The sequence below is a fragment of the Ranitomeya imitator genome, chromosome 7 (genome assembly GCF_032444005.1).
Source record: "Ranitomeya imitator isolate aRanImi1 chromosome 7, aRanImi1.pri, whole genome shotgun sequence".
NCBI lineage: Eukaryota > Metazoa > Chordata > Amphibia > Anura > Dendrobatidae > Ranitomeya > Ranitomeya imitator.
Genome location: NC_091288.1, coordinates 72,921,342 through 72,935,713, shown reverse-complemented (window position 1 = coordinate 72,935,713; position 14,372 = coordinate 72,921,342).

Below are 14,372 nucleotides of genomic sequence, written 5' to 3'. Positions count from 1 at the left end.
CGTGGCTATGGAAGTAGGTCGGGTATGCTGGGGTAATTGCCCTGCCAGGAGGCGCGTCGCCAGGAGGGAAGCTGTTTTGGCAATTCCAAAGAAGTCGGGAAGCTCCAGTGCCTGGAGTCTTTAGGGGAGGCAGCCCTAGGTAAGGATCATCTCGCTCCACCTCTGCAAATAACAGTTTCTGTGGTCTTTGGCAAGGTAAAATTTTCTGAACTCTGTCACCTGGATTCTGGAGCTGCTGGGAATCTCATTCAGCAGGCGGTCGTGGATCGTTATCAGATACCAGTCCAATGCCTTCCAGAACCGTTGCAGGTGACATCCATGGATGGCAAACCCCTATCCAAGTCCATTTGGTTCCAAACTGAGCCAGTGGAACTCCAGGTAGGTTTAATGCATTCTGAAAGAATTCGCTTTTATGTCTTGCCTGGTTCCTCTCAGCCCTTGCTTTTAGGTCTACCCTGGCTCCGGATGCATGAACCAGTCTTAAATTGGACGACGGGAGAGGTTCTGCGCTGGGGAGACTCCTGCTTTGATAGATGTATCATTCTGGTTCGACCTGTTCTTCCTCCAGCTCAGCCCACTGCCCTGCCGGGTCTACCCTCCTCTTACTGGGCCTTTGCTGACGTCTTCGGGAAAAAGAAGGCAGAGAAATTACCTCCACACAGGTCGTATGATTGCCCGATTGATCTGCTCCCGGAACGTCTCCCCCTCTGGGGCGAATCTATCCTCTTTCTCAAACAGAGACACGGTCCATGTCGGACTACATTAAGGAGAACCTGGCCAGAAGATTTATCCATAAGTCTTCCTCGCTCTCTTTGGTCCTGTATCGATTACAGGTGGCTGAACCAGATTACGGTAAAGAACAGGTATCCGTTGCCGCTTATCTCAGAGTTGTTTGATCATCTTAGGGGTTCTAAAATCTTCACCAAACTGGACCTCAGAGGGGCCTACAACCTAATACGTATTTGTAAAGGAGACGAGTGGAAAACCGCTTTTAACACCCGGGAAAGACACTACGAATACCTGGTTATGCCGTTCGGTCTAAGTAATGCACCTGCAGTTTTTTAGGAATTTGTAAATTATATTTTCAGAGATTTGCTCTATTCGTGTGTTGTTGTTTACCTGGACGATATTCTGATCTTCTCTGCAGATTTAGCCTTCCACTGGAGACAAGTACATCTTACAAAGACTCAGGGAGAACAGACTTTATGTTAAATTTGAAAAATGTCTCTTCGAAGAATCCTCTCTGCCTTTCCTTGGTTATACTGTCTCATCCACAGGACTAAAGTAGGATCCAGAGAAGGCATCTGCCATCCTTAAGTGGCCTCGCCCATCCGGTCTGAAAGCCATACAACAGTTCCTGGGGTTCGCCAACTATTACCGTTTATTTATTCCACACTTTTCCACCCTATTTCTAGTCCCTCCAACATAGGGAGGGTGCCAGAGCAGCCTCTACCCGTACCCCCGGAACCCACCAGTTGGGTCTACGTCACCGGCTAGCCCTGTTTGTCCGTCTGTCCCGCTGGGCCAGCTACCATGAGTCCGGGGTCTTTCTGGAGGTAGCACCCGTGTACCCCAGGTATCCCATTCCAACCCTGTTTGAGGGGTCTTACTATGGGTGTCTGGGGCTCACAGGTGGCAGAATAAAATGTAAGACTTGCTTTTCACCATTGTTTGAGGCGCTGTCATTTGACTTATTATGATGGAATGTACTCTGGGATGGACTCCCTGGTTATGACGTGTGCCTCTTTGTCTTAGTAGACTTGGAAATTTTTTCTGGGTGCGGTTTAATCCTTCATATTTTGATATCTGGGGCTCACGTAGTCATGCCCCCTTCGGAGCCCCCTGGATCGTGGTCCAGAGGTTCCACGTTCAATTACAGTAAAAACGAATGTGAACTTTACCACCTGTGCCTCCATTTCCATTCGTTACAGATATATGTCCCACAGAACTTCTATTCCTCCAGTATGAATGAATCACATTCATGTCTCCATTTTCAGGCCGGTTAACGTAAACTGCACCTGATCCCTTTATTCTTCCAGCGTATCCTGCGATACTTCAGGAACAATTGAGAAGCTCCATTTCAACTGTGTCATTTTCTCTAATGATGTTAATGCATTTGTACATCTATAAATATTCACTTGGATGTCATATGCATTTATATCTGGAGACAAGCTACTGAAACATTGACAGTGATTCTACAAGAAACTACATCCCTTAAATAAAATTCAGTTTTTTAATCCACTCTCTAGGGATTTCGTTCCTAAATTAATGGCTCAAAAATGTTCTCAATAGCAACAACAGATTTCATTTACAGAAATATGTAAATGGAACATCCTTACAATCCTTGCATATAGAGACATCAGTAAAGGCTGTAGTTAAGACAGCGGTTCCCTCCATAGGTATAAGACACCTCTAGTGGGTCAATTCATTAAAACAGGGGTAGCCCATGACAATATTAAAGAATGGCCCTCTGGAGTACAAAGCACCTAATTCATTGAAAGGTGCACACCACTTAAATGGTTTATCCCAGACTATTTTTTTTACTATGGACCTGGTGCTACCTACTTGTCTGTTGTGCCCGGCGCTGATGTCTCAGGCACAGAGTGGTCACAGATTGTTCTTGCTGGTGATTCAGCAGCATCTGCATCTGTTGACATCACGTCGAGAGAGCAGCAGCTTTATTCCAGCTCTGGTCTGTCGACTCTTCAAATAATTTGGCACATCTTAGTGGAGTTCACCAGAAATGCTACTCCAATCGGTTGCTCCATTTACCAAACTTGACATGTGGGCGTAGCCATGTTCCATCAGTCCCGGGCTCCTACCCAGTTCTACCCATTTTGGCAGAGCTGCTTTAAACTGGTGTGAAAACACCAAAAGTAGCAAAATTTTTGCGCTACTCCATGTTGCACAACAATTTAGCTACTTTTCAAAGTAAAAAGCCTTGACGTAAAAGTTTGATTAACCTATGTATATTCATGTAGCCTTCATTTTCTTGCATGTTGTTATATTTGTCAGAGGCCCCAGGCTCAAAAAGGCTACCTTGGACAAATTCTGCACAAGCCACAGCGTTTGGCAAATTCCAAAGGAACCTTGACTTCACCCTTCAACTCCCGAACAGGGATCTGATCTTTAAACTGAGTCCACTAAATTGCTTCCACGGAAGGGCTTCCAGCCGAAGAAGCGAACCAAAGACAAGAGAGGTTGTCACACATGCTCAATATCGAGAAGTCAGGGACAAAATTAGGAGGCAAGCGGGTGGTCAAAATACAAGTCAAGGTCAGACAACAGGAAATACAAAATAGCACACAGGAGCAACGTAACAGAGATCATAGGTCTAGCTGAACTAACTAAATAACTGGCAACTGGAGACTTTCTGCTGGGGTTTATACTATATAGAAGGGAGCACCTGGATCGCCCCCACATCAGGGCAATGGGGTACTCTGATCCGGGCCCTCCTGTAGTCAGTGGGAATGTCACGGTGGCTTGACCCAGTCCGTGGCCCTTTGAGGGGCATCCAATAAAAGGACAACCGTTTATAGTATAGTGTTCGTAACGCCACCTGTGGTATTCGGTCAGGGTGACCGATGCTGCTTAGGGGTCCGCTGGGGTGATGTTATGGCAGCTAGATGGTATACCTTCCCACAGGTGAAGTATGTCCCCAGGGCTTCCCAGAGTGTAGATGTTAGATGGTGGATGGTGCAAGGCGCAATGAATAACGAAGACACAAGGGTGCAGTCTCTTTACCTTTACTGAAGGCTTCAGCACCCACAGTCCAGGGTAGGGACCACAGGGTAGGCAGAGTCTGGCCAGTCTGAAGGCAAATCCAGAGTCCCCTTATCCAGGAGGAATTCAATAGCCTTCCCCTAGCGCGCAGTAACACAGTAGGTCCCTACTTGCATAAGCTCCAATAAGGTCCTCACTGTTATTACTCCTGTCTGTCCCCCAGCTGGTGTGGATAGGACAAACCCGTATGACTGATGGCCTGAGGCTTTTTATAGGGACCCTAGAGACGCCCCGGCCCCCACAAGTTGCCACCGTGTCTTCTTAGGTATTAAGGTCACTCCAGCCAGCTCGACCTGGAGACCTTTCCTCATCGGTCTCCAGCCAGGAACTCTCTAACTTCTTCCCCAACCCACCAGTTTTACCCTAATGTGAGGAGTGGCCTAGTAGATAGAACCTTTGCTCCCCCTGGTGGACTGGAGTGTGAAGTGTGTGTGTGGCTGTGATACCTGGACAGAAGATCTCCTTCATTGCCTTCAGACGTAACATCACTCCCCCTGGTGGGAGAACAACATTACTGCAATGAACCAGGACTCTGGGGCGCTGCACACCATCCATGGCTCCCAACAGAAAGCTAATTACAGGATATCACAAAAGTGAGTACACCTCTCACATTTTTGTAACTATTTATATTATATCTTTTCATGGGAAAACACGGAAGTTATGACACTTTGATGCCATGTAAAGTAGTCAGTGTACAGCTGGTATAACAGTGTACATTTGGTGTGGCCTCTAAATAACTCAACACACAGTCATTAATGTCTAAACCGCTGGTAACAACAATGAGTACACCCCTAAGTGAAATGGCCAAATTAGACATTTTCCCTCCCTGGTGTCATATGACTCATTAGTGTTACAAGGTCTCAGGTATGATTGGGTATCAGGTGTGTAATATTTGTTGCCCCCAGTCTAAAAAGTCACTGAGTTCACCGCAGTTCAACTCAGTGAGTTCACCGACGGTCAGTTCTCGTTCTCATGGTGATCTGTGGTGAACTCACTGAACTTGAACTGCGGTGACTTAATCACTGACTTTTTCCCACGGTGCTGAGGTCACAGCAATTCAGCCCTGTTGGGAACGCAGCCTTAGTGAGCAGAAGTAACCTCGATGATTTCACCACTGGTCACTGATGCTGCGCTTGCAGCAGCTCATTCATCAGTGGTTCTCAGCCTGGACGATCGTATCTTGACACCACCCAGGTTGAAAACTATTAAACCCCAGGCATGGATTAAGGCATGGGACAGAACGACTGAGAGATGAGGGATATTGCTGATTTTTTAATTTTTGTTTTATTTCAGGAGATGAGGGATTCATTGGAATTAGGCGTTAGGTGAGTATAACTGTGTTTGTAATTTTTAACCCCTTTCCGACATTGGGCGTAATAGTACATCGATGTTGGACTCCCTTTAATGTGGGCTCCAGCGCTGAGCCCACATGTTTTCTGGCACATGTCAGCTGTTTTAAACAGCTGACATGTGCTTCAAACAGCCGCAGGTGGAATCGCGATCCACCTACGGCTGTTAAATGGTTAAATGCCGCTATCAAACTCTGACAGCAGTATTTAACAAGTGCTTCCGGCAAGCGCGCTGGAAATCCTGCCCGTCGGCTCCCGAGTCACATGACCGTAGGTCACCAATGGGTTGGCATGACAGCCAGAGGTCTCCAGGCTGAATTGCTATGAGCGCCGCCTGGCGGTCGGTGCTCATAGCAAATGATCATCGCCTGTATGTAGCAGAGCCAATCGGGTTATGGCAGCTTCAAGTCTCCAATGGACACTATTGAAGCATGCCAAAAGTAAAAAAAATGTTAAAAAAATATAAAAAAAATCAAAAAAATATAAAAGTTCAAATCACCCCCTTTTGCCCCATTCAAAATAAAACAAACAAAAACAAACGTACACATATTTGGTATTGCCGCATTCAGAATCGCCCGATCTATCAATTTAAAAAAAATTAACCTGATCGTTAAGGAGAAAAAAGTAAAAATGCCAGAAATACTTTTTTTTGGTTGCCGCAACATTGCATTAAAATGCAATAACAGGCAATCAAAAGATCATATCTGCACCACAAAGGTATAATTAAAAATGTCAGCTCGGCGCGCAAAAAATAAGCCCTCACCCAACCACAGATCACGAAAAATGGAGACGCTATGGGTATCGGAAATGGCACAATTTTTTTTTTTTTTACAAAATTTGGCATTTTTTTTCACCATTTAGATAAGAAAGAACCCAGACATGTTTGGTGTCTATGAACTCATAATGACCTGGAGAATCATAAGGGCAGGTCACTTTCAGCATTTAGTGAACATAGTGAAAAAGCCAAACAAAAAACTGTTGTCACACTGTTTTTGCAATTTCACAGCATTTAGATTTTTTTTTACTGTTTTCTAGTGCATGATATGTTAAAACTAATGATGTCTTTCAAAAATACAACTCGTTCCACAAAAAACAAGCCATCACATGACCATTTTGACCAAACAATAAAAAAGTTATGGCTCTGGGAAGAAGGGGAGCAAAAAATGAAAATGCAAAACCAAAAATACCTCTGGTCATTAAGGGGTTAAATAAAAATAAAAAATTGTGTTTTGTTTTGATTTAAAATAAAATACTTTATTCTGGCTATGTCTTTAGTTACAATAGAACTATAGGATTAGTAATGGATAGGTGTCTTATATACACTTCTCCATTACTAAGCCATGGGTTTAATGTCACCTGACAATACAAAGGTGACACCAACCCAACAAATATGAACCCCACTTGCCACCACTACAGGACAAGTGGGAAGAGTCGGGCAAAGTGCCAGAATAGATGCACCTTTTTTGGGTAGCTGCTGGCTGCTACTTTTAGGCTGGGGGGGTCAATATCCATGGCCCTTTACCAGCCTGAGAATACCAGCCCCCAGCTGTCTGCTTTAGCAAGGCTGGTTGTTAAAAATGGAGGGGACCCAACACCATTTTTTAAATTATTTATTTTAATTAAAAAAAAAACAGTGTGGGGTCCCCTCTATTCTTAATAACCAACCTTGCTGACCCAGCTGTGAGTGTTGCATGGCTGGTTATAGAAAATGCAGGGGAACCCACAACAGATTTTTTATTTATTTATAGCACAGGCAGCGAGTGACAAATACTCCCATCTGCCTGCTCTCGCTGTTATTAGCATTAGCAGGTGTAGGCTGATGGGAGTAATAGTCCCATCAGCCACCAACTGCTCTCACTGTTATTAGTTGAATATAACTCTCATCATTCTCCCCTGATTTCTGGTAGAACAGGGGAGAATAATGCGAGCAGTTTTTAGCACCTGGAAACAGCATAAACTGTACCGCTGGTTCTCAGGTGTGTGTGGTACTGATGTGAGCACATGGTTGCCATTGAGGCCGGGCTGAACTGTAGTGACATCAAGACCGTTGTAAAAAGCTGGTGATGATGTCACCCCTGGTGAATGATACTGTGCTCTCAGCAGCTCATTCACCAGTGGTTTTCAGCCGGGACGGTCGCCTCTTTGCACAGTCCAGGATGAAAACTATTTAGCCCCCAGATATGGATTACAGCATTGGACACAACGACAGTCCATTATAGTATATTGTTGGTTTATTATTTTACTTTTATTACAGGAGATCGAGGGTGTCGGGGAATTAGGTGTTGCAGTAAGTATGGTTTAATTTAGAACGTTAAAGGAGTCTGTGTAATTTTTTCAAATAACGGATTTTATTCTAACTGTGTCTTTATTTAACATATAACTATAGGATTCGTAATGGAGAGGTGTCTTATAGACACCTCTCCATTACTAACCCATGGGCTTGATGTCACCTGATAATACAAAGGTGACAGCAACCCCACAAATATTACCCCACTTGCCACCGCTACAGGGCAAGTGGGCAGAGCTGGGCAAAGCATCAGAAAAGGCGCATCTAATAGACGCGCCTTTTCTGGGCAGCTGCGGGCTGCTGTTTTTAGGCTGGGGGAGGCCTATATCAATGGTCCCTTACCAGTCTGAGAATAGCAGCCCCCAGCTGTGAGCTTTACCAAAGCTAGTTGTCAAAAATGTGTGTGGGGGGGGGCCCACGCCGTTTTTTTAAATTATTTATTTAAATAATTAAAAAAACAGCGTGGGGACCCCGCTATTCTTGATAACCAATCTTGCAGAAGCTGACAGCTGGGGGTTGCAGCCCCCAGCTGTGAGTTTTGTCTGGTTGGTTCAATAAAATAGGAGGGAACCCACATCGGGTTTTTCATTCATTTCCAAACTATCGCAGCCGGCGGCCTACTGTCACTGTTATTAGCGGCAGCAGGTGTCGGATGATGGGGGTAAAAGTCCCAAAAGCCCCCACCTACTGTCGTTTGGACTTTAATATAACCCTCTTCATTCTCCTGTGCTCGCTGGTAGAGCAGGGGAGAATGATGAAAGCCGGCTTCAGCACCAGCTGAACAGCGTTTACTGTAGCGCTTCTTCCCTGGTGCCGATGCGTGTCACATGGAGGACATCAATGTGTGTTCTCCGTGTGCATGTGTGTGGGATATTTTGCCATCCGTGCTGACTGTATAAAACGGGCATGTCAGCGTGTTTTGCCCACGGCACACAATTCATGTAAACACACTGACATGTACACAGACCCATTTATTTGAATGGGTCTACGTGTGTACATGTCTCCGGTACGTGTGAAAACTGTCACCACATGTACTTGAGGCATGGATGTGTGAAAGGGGCCTTAGTAAATGGGCTGTTGGTTATAGTGGTGAGGTCACTGACATTACAAATGATGTGCTTGTTTTAAAGAGCGTAAAATGAATTGGACACAGTCCTAGGAGACCTCAGAATGTTACAGATGTCTATAATAATTACCATCAAATTGATTAGTTGCAAATATAATTTTTGGGAAAAATTTGACAAACCCGCTGAATTCGAATTTAAAGGTGCCTCTAGTTGCCCGGTTTGGATTCTGTTTGCCTAATTGAAGCCATTGGCTCCATAGGGGGCACGGTTGAATAATGTTTTTCAGGAAATCAGAAATAAGCCTCCAATAGAGTCATGAACAGGCTGTGTACGCAGTGTGAACACTACATAGTATTTATTTATTGTAGTCTAATAAATATTGTCAGAAAAAAACAAAGATTAAAGGGAACCTGTCACCAGGTTTGGCCGATAAAAGGTATGGCCACCGTCTTTCAGGGCTTATCTACAGCATTCTATAATCCTATAGATAAGCCCCGATCCGACCTGAAAGATAAGAAAAATAAGTTTTATTATACTCACCCGGGGGGTAGTCCGGTCCAATGGGTGTCGCAAGTCCAGGTGCGGCGCCTCGCATCTTCTTGCGATGCCGCCCTCCTGCTTGCTCCAGTGCTCCTCGGCATCACGCTCCTGCACAGGCGTACGTATCTGCCCTGTAGAAGGCAGAGCAAAGTACTGCAGTGCGCAGGTGCCGGGCCTCTCTGACCTTTCCCATCGCTTACACACTGCAGTACTGTAGCCATTGGGGCTTATCTACAACATTATAGAATGCTGTAGATAAGCCCTGAAAGGCGGTGGCCGTACCTTATATCGGCCAAACCTGGTGACAGGTTTGCTTTAAATAATAGATTGTTATCAATATACAACTTTTTTTTTGCTTGTTTGTTTGGTTTTCTTTTAATCATTTTTTTGCTTTTCATGATAAAGTTGTTTTACTGCTGAGCACTTTCTATTTCTGCCAACATTCAATAGTGAATTTGATGCAAACTGACGAGGGACACGCGGAGCGGAATCTATGTGACAGATCTCCTGTCGATTTGACCCAACCTTGTCAGTAACCACAGAGTGGAGAAGTGGCCTAGAGACACAGAGACTTTAGTATGCCATCCTACCAAATAAAGGATTGAAAACTGCAAGACAGTTGACAAAGCCGCTCACTGACATTACAGCTAATGCTGTTCTCATTGTCCTGTAGGCTGCATTTCACGAGGCCCAAATATCTACAGCTGAGACGTTACTATTAGGACATTGAGTTACTTCACACTTCACAGTAATACACTGACCATAAACATACTCTGTACAGTTTGATAAGGCGCTAAACTGATCTGGTTCTAAACAGTTATGGTAAAAAAAAGTTACTTTACAAATGTTCACTGAGCAATTAATCATTGAATGATGCAACTTTACAATATAATTAATTATCTTCCAAATTTGTTTATGCTGCATAGTACCAAATATTATCTGTCTATGAGACAAAAGAATAAGGCATCACATTTAATTATTTGACTTTTGTTCTTTTGGTATGCATGTTTTAGCATACTTCAAATCCTATAGGTTGAATTAGAGCAAGTGAGTATGTCTCATTGTATTATTTTGAGGACATCCCTGTAAATTTTTCATTGAAGTCTAGACAACCCCTTTAATTAACCAAAAATCAACATATCTTTTACTGGAATGCATTGTTAAGTTCAGCTACCATCACCCCCTCTCGGTATATTAATCATAACTTGAGCATACCAATTATGGTTGGTACCCTATTGGCAAGGCTGATTTGATGCTGAGAGATATAAAAGGATGAAATAAACATGAACACACTTTTGATGTGGTGGTGACCCTATGAAGGGTGAATTGAGATCATTGTACCGTGTAGAAACATGAGTCAATGTTACATCTGTTAGAGGCCTCAGGCCCAAAAAGGTTATCTTGGACATACTAGGCGCAAGCCACTCCGTCTGGCAGATTCCAGAGGAATGCCTGTACAGGGATCTGGTCTAAAAATGGGGTCCATTGGACTGATTCTACAGAAGGGCTGCTGTTTGGAAGAGTGAGCCAGGGAAAGAGAAAGGTCAGGAAGCTGGGTCATAGAATCATAGAATGTTAGGGTTGGAAGGGACCTCCTGGGTCATCTGGTCCAACCCCCTGCTCAAAGCAGGATTCACTAAATCATCCCAGACAGATGTCTGTCCAGCCTCTGTTTGAAGACTACCATTGAAGGAGAACTCACCACCTTTCGTGGCAGCCTGTTCCACTCATTGTTAAGTAAATAAGGCAGCACACTGCAGCGCTAAAACATGCAAACACGAAATTTGAACTGCATTACTGCACTAGAAATATGAAAAATGAGAGCTTTTAGCGCATAAAAATGGCCAATTTTATGTGTACCTGGTAGCCCCTTTACGGCATCTCTCTTATACTAGGTCCTACACTTGCCTTACCTCGCTGAGAATAAACGTCTCCATCTGAATGGGTACATGTGAAACGTCTTCTTAGACTAAAAGCTCTCATTTTTCATATTTCTAGTGCAGTAATGCAGTTCAAATTTCGTGTTTTCAAGTTTGCATGTTTTAGCGCTGCAGTGTGGTGCCTTATTTACTTAACTATATACGAGTTGGCGACTCTAGGTTCAGCACCTGTTCACACTGAGTCTATGTTTGGATGTGCAGGTCAGGTTTTTTAAATGTTCCACTCATTGATCACCCTAACTGTCAAAAAGTTTTTTCTAATATCTAATCTGTGTCTCCTCTAATTCAAAATCAAGAGGGCAGCAAAGGTACGAAATCATCAGGCAGGAGAAATGTCTATAAACAAGACAAGGTCAAAACAAGGAACACATACAACGGCAGGAGCAGAGAAACAGAATTTAACCAGAGGAGCACAAGACTATAATCGGACAGCTTCCAGAAGTAAGCTGGAAGCTTTAGCAGTGTGTCGCATTTTCCAATTGGCTGGAGCAGGAAGCAGATAACTCCATACGAACAGCGCACACACCCATACTGTCAGACTGAAGGGCACTGTAGGTCCCAGTCACCCTAATCTTAGTAGCTGGAGAGAGCTTATGTCGTCCAGAGCTTATGGTTCCAACATCTCCTCTATAACCAGTATGAATATAGCAGGGCCTGATAGACATAGCAGGAGCAGGTCCTGGTGGAGATTTGACAGTCCCATTGGCTATGCATTACTGTACTTTGGATCTTTAAAATTCTTATTAGACCTATATTTTCAAAAGTCAGATATGTTGAGGGATGACTCAATGTAAAGTAAATCTAATTAAAAAGTGGAGATTTTCAGAAGTTTCCATTATAACTTAGTGAAGACAGAAGCCATAATTGGTGGTATCTACTATATAATTGTCTAAGGGTCACTTCCGCCTGTCTGTTTGTCTGTCTGTCTGTCTTTCTGTCTGTCTGTTTGTCACGGAAATCCCAAGTCGCTGATTGGTCGTGGTCAAACGGCCACGACCAATCAGCGACGGGCACAGTGCGGCCGCGAAATGGCCGCTCCCTACTCCCCTGCCGTCAGTGCCCCCTCCATACTCCCCTCCAGTCAGCGCTCACACAGGGTTAATGGCAGCGTTACTGGACTGCGTTATACCGCGGTGAAATGCACTCCGTTAACGCTGCTATTAACCCTGTGTGACCAACTTTTTACTATTGATGCTGCCTATGCAGCAGGGCCAGGGATCCCCAAGGAGGCTTCCGGCGGCAGATCCAACTTCACTAGCGGCCGGGGGTGTGAGCGTCCCCCCCGTGGCCAGGCAGGAGAGCCAGGACACATGGGTGGCGCCATCTTGTTTTCGGGGTCCTTCTCAAAGGCCCCCGGGAAGCAGGCTGCCTAACGAGGCGCCTGTGAAAAAACGCAGAATCCTGTGTCTTCCAGCCAGATGCCCGTGGGGGAAGAGGGGGGGAGGAGACCAACACGCAGGACTAGGCCCCCCGAGAGGCTGTCCATGGAGATGCCGGTAAGGGGGCAACAGTGCAGGGGCAAGGAGTCCTTCAAGGGAGCCAGGGCCGAGCGATAGCAGAAGGCGACGGCCCAGGGCTGTGAGCACCCCCAGGCAGACAGGGCCCCACGTCGGGTTGCAGGGCCAGAGCTACCAGCAAAAAACCCAGGGCAGAGCCAGGTAGGCGAATAGAAGTAGGGACAGCATGGCCACCACGCAATATAGCTACAGGAGCCAAGAAGCAACGCCAGACGGGGCGCTGAGGACGGACGCATGTCGCAAGGAACAAGATGGCCCTCATTCCTGGACGCGGACTGCGACGGCGAGGAGGATTCCAGGAGCACAGCGGCCGGGGGGAGGATGACTCCCACGTGGCCTGGTAACTATGACTCTATGTTTTCTTTATATCCATATGCAGGCCCATTACAGGCGGATGGGGGAAGCCAGAGATCACAAGGGGATAGCGTAGCCCCCATTTTAGGGCCCCTGGAGTCCACCGCTAAGGAAATGAGGGCAATGCTAGCGAGCTTAGAAGACAGAATGGACCAGTTTGAGGGACGCGGGCCTGGGCATCTAGCAGCTTGGACGAGCCCATACTCGTGGCCTGGTGCCGCTGGGGGTGGGGGAGATATAATCAGGGCCCCCGAATCGGTGGCAGCTGGGGATGAGGAGAGCGGGCAGTTAGATGACACGGCACGGGGGGATATTTACTTTTGCTTTACGGGTAACTTGGGTATCCACCTTAAAAAAGAGGTGAAAGAAAAAATATGGAAGGACGAGTATGTGGACATCTTCTCGCTTTTGCCTGTAGAGAGGTTGAGCGCAAAGTCAGGAAAGGAAGGGGGGAAGAAAGAAGAGGAGTGACAGAGCACGGTGGGGCATACGTTTTCAAATTGGTGGCATGCCTTCACGATATTAGGTAGCTTCATTGGGGAAAAGGCGCCAGAAAACTGCTCTCAATTGTTTTGCTACATGGACGCCATCGGGGATGCTCACAAGTCATATGGGGGACAAGCTTGGCTGTGGTATGACAAACAGTTTTGTCAACGCAAGGCCATGCAACCATCTATTAGATGGGATCAGAAAGATATTGGCCTGTGGCTTCAGGTTCTGTCTCAGAATCACAGACATTGGATGCCCTTTCAGGGAGGAGCCAGGGGTGCCGGCCATACAGGATACAGCGCAGGAACCCTGGCAGGAGGGAGCTTCCAAGGCCGGGGTGGGAATCAGAAACATGGGCTTTGCTGGCAATTCAACGAGGGACAGTGCAAATTCAGAACAGGCTGTAAATTTAGACACACGTGTTCCAATTGTAATGGATCGGCACATGGGGCCAATAGGTGTCCTTGGAAGTATGGTGGTAGAGTGGGAGGAGCCGGTCATGGTCAAGGGACAAACACCAGTCAAACTACATGCGATGCTCTTTTATCTAAGTAGGTACCCAGATAGGAAGAAAGCAGACTTATTAAGCAAAGGTTTCAAGGACGGTTTCTATCCCTTCTCCGGCGTGCCAAATGAAGCTGATGAATCTCAGTTCGGCCTATCAGCACCCCGCAGTTGTAAAACAGAAACTTGAGAAAGAGGTGCTGATGGGCCGGATGGCAGGTCCGTTTAGTTCCCCACCCATATCAGGCTTGGAGGTTTCTCCATTGGGTATTGTACCAAAGAAGGAACTGAACAAGTTCCGAATGATCCATCACCTGTCATATCCTCGTGGTAAGTCCGTCAACGACGGCATCGATCTGGAGTTATGTTCAGTGCTATACGCATCATTTGACCTGGCATTAGATTGGGTAAGAAAATTGGGAAAGGGGGCACTGATGGCAAAAACTGATGTGGAGTCTGCTTTTCGGTTACTGCCGGTACATCCGGATAGTCAGCGGTTGCTCGGGTGCTATTGGAAGGGAGAGTATTTCATAGACAGGTGT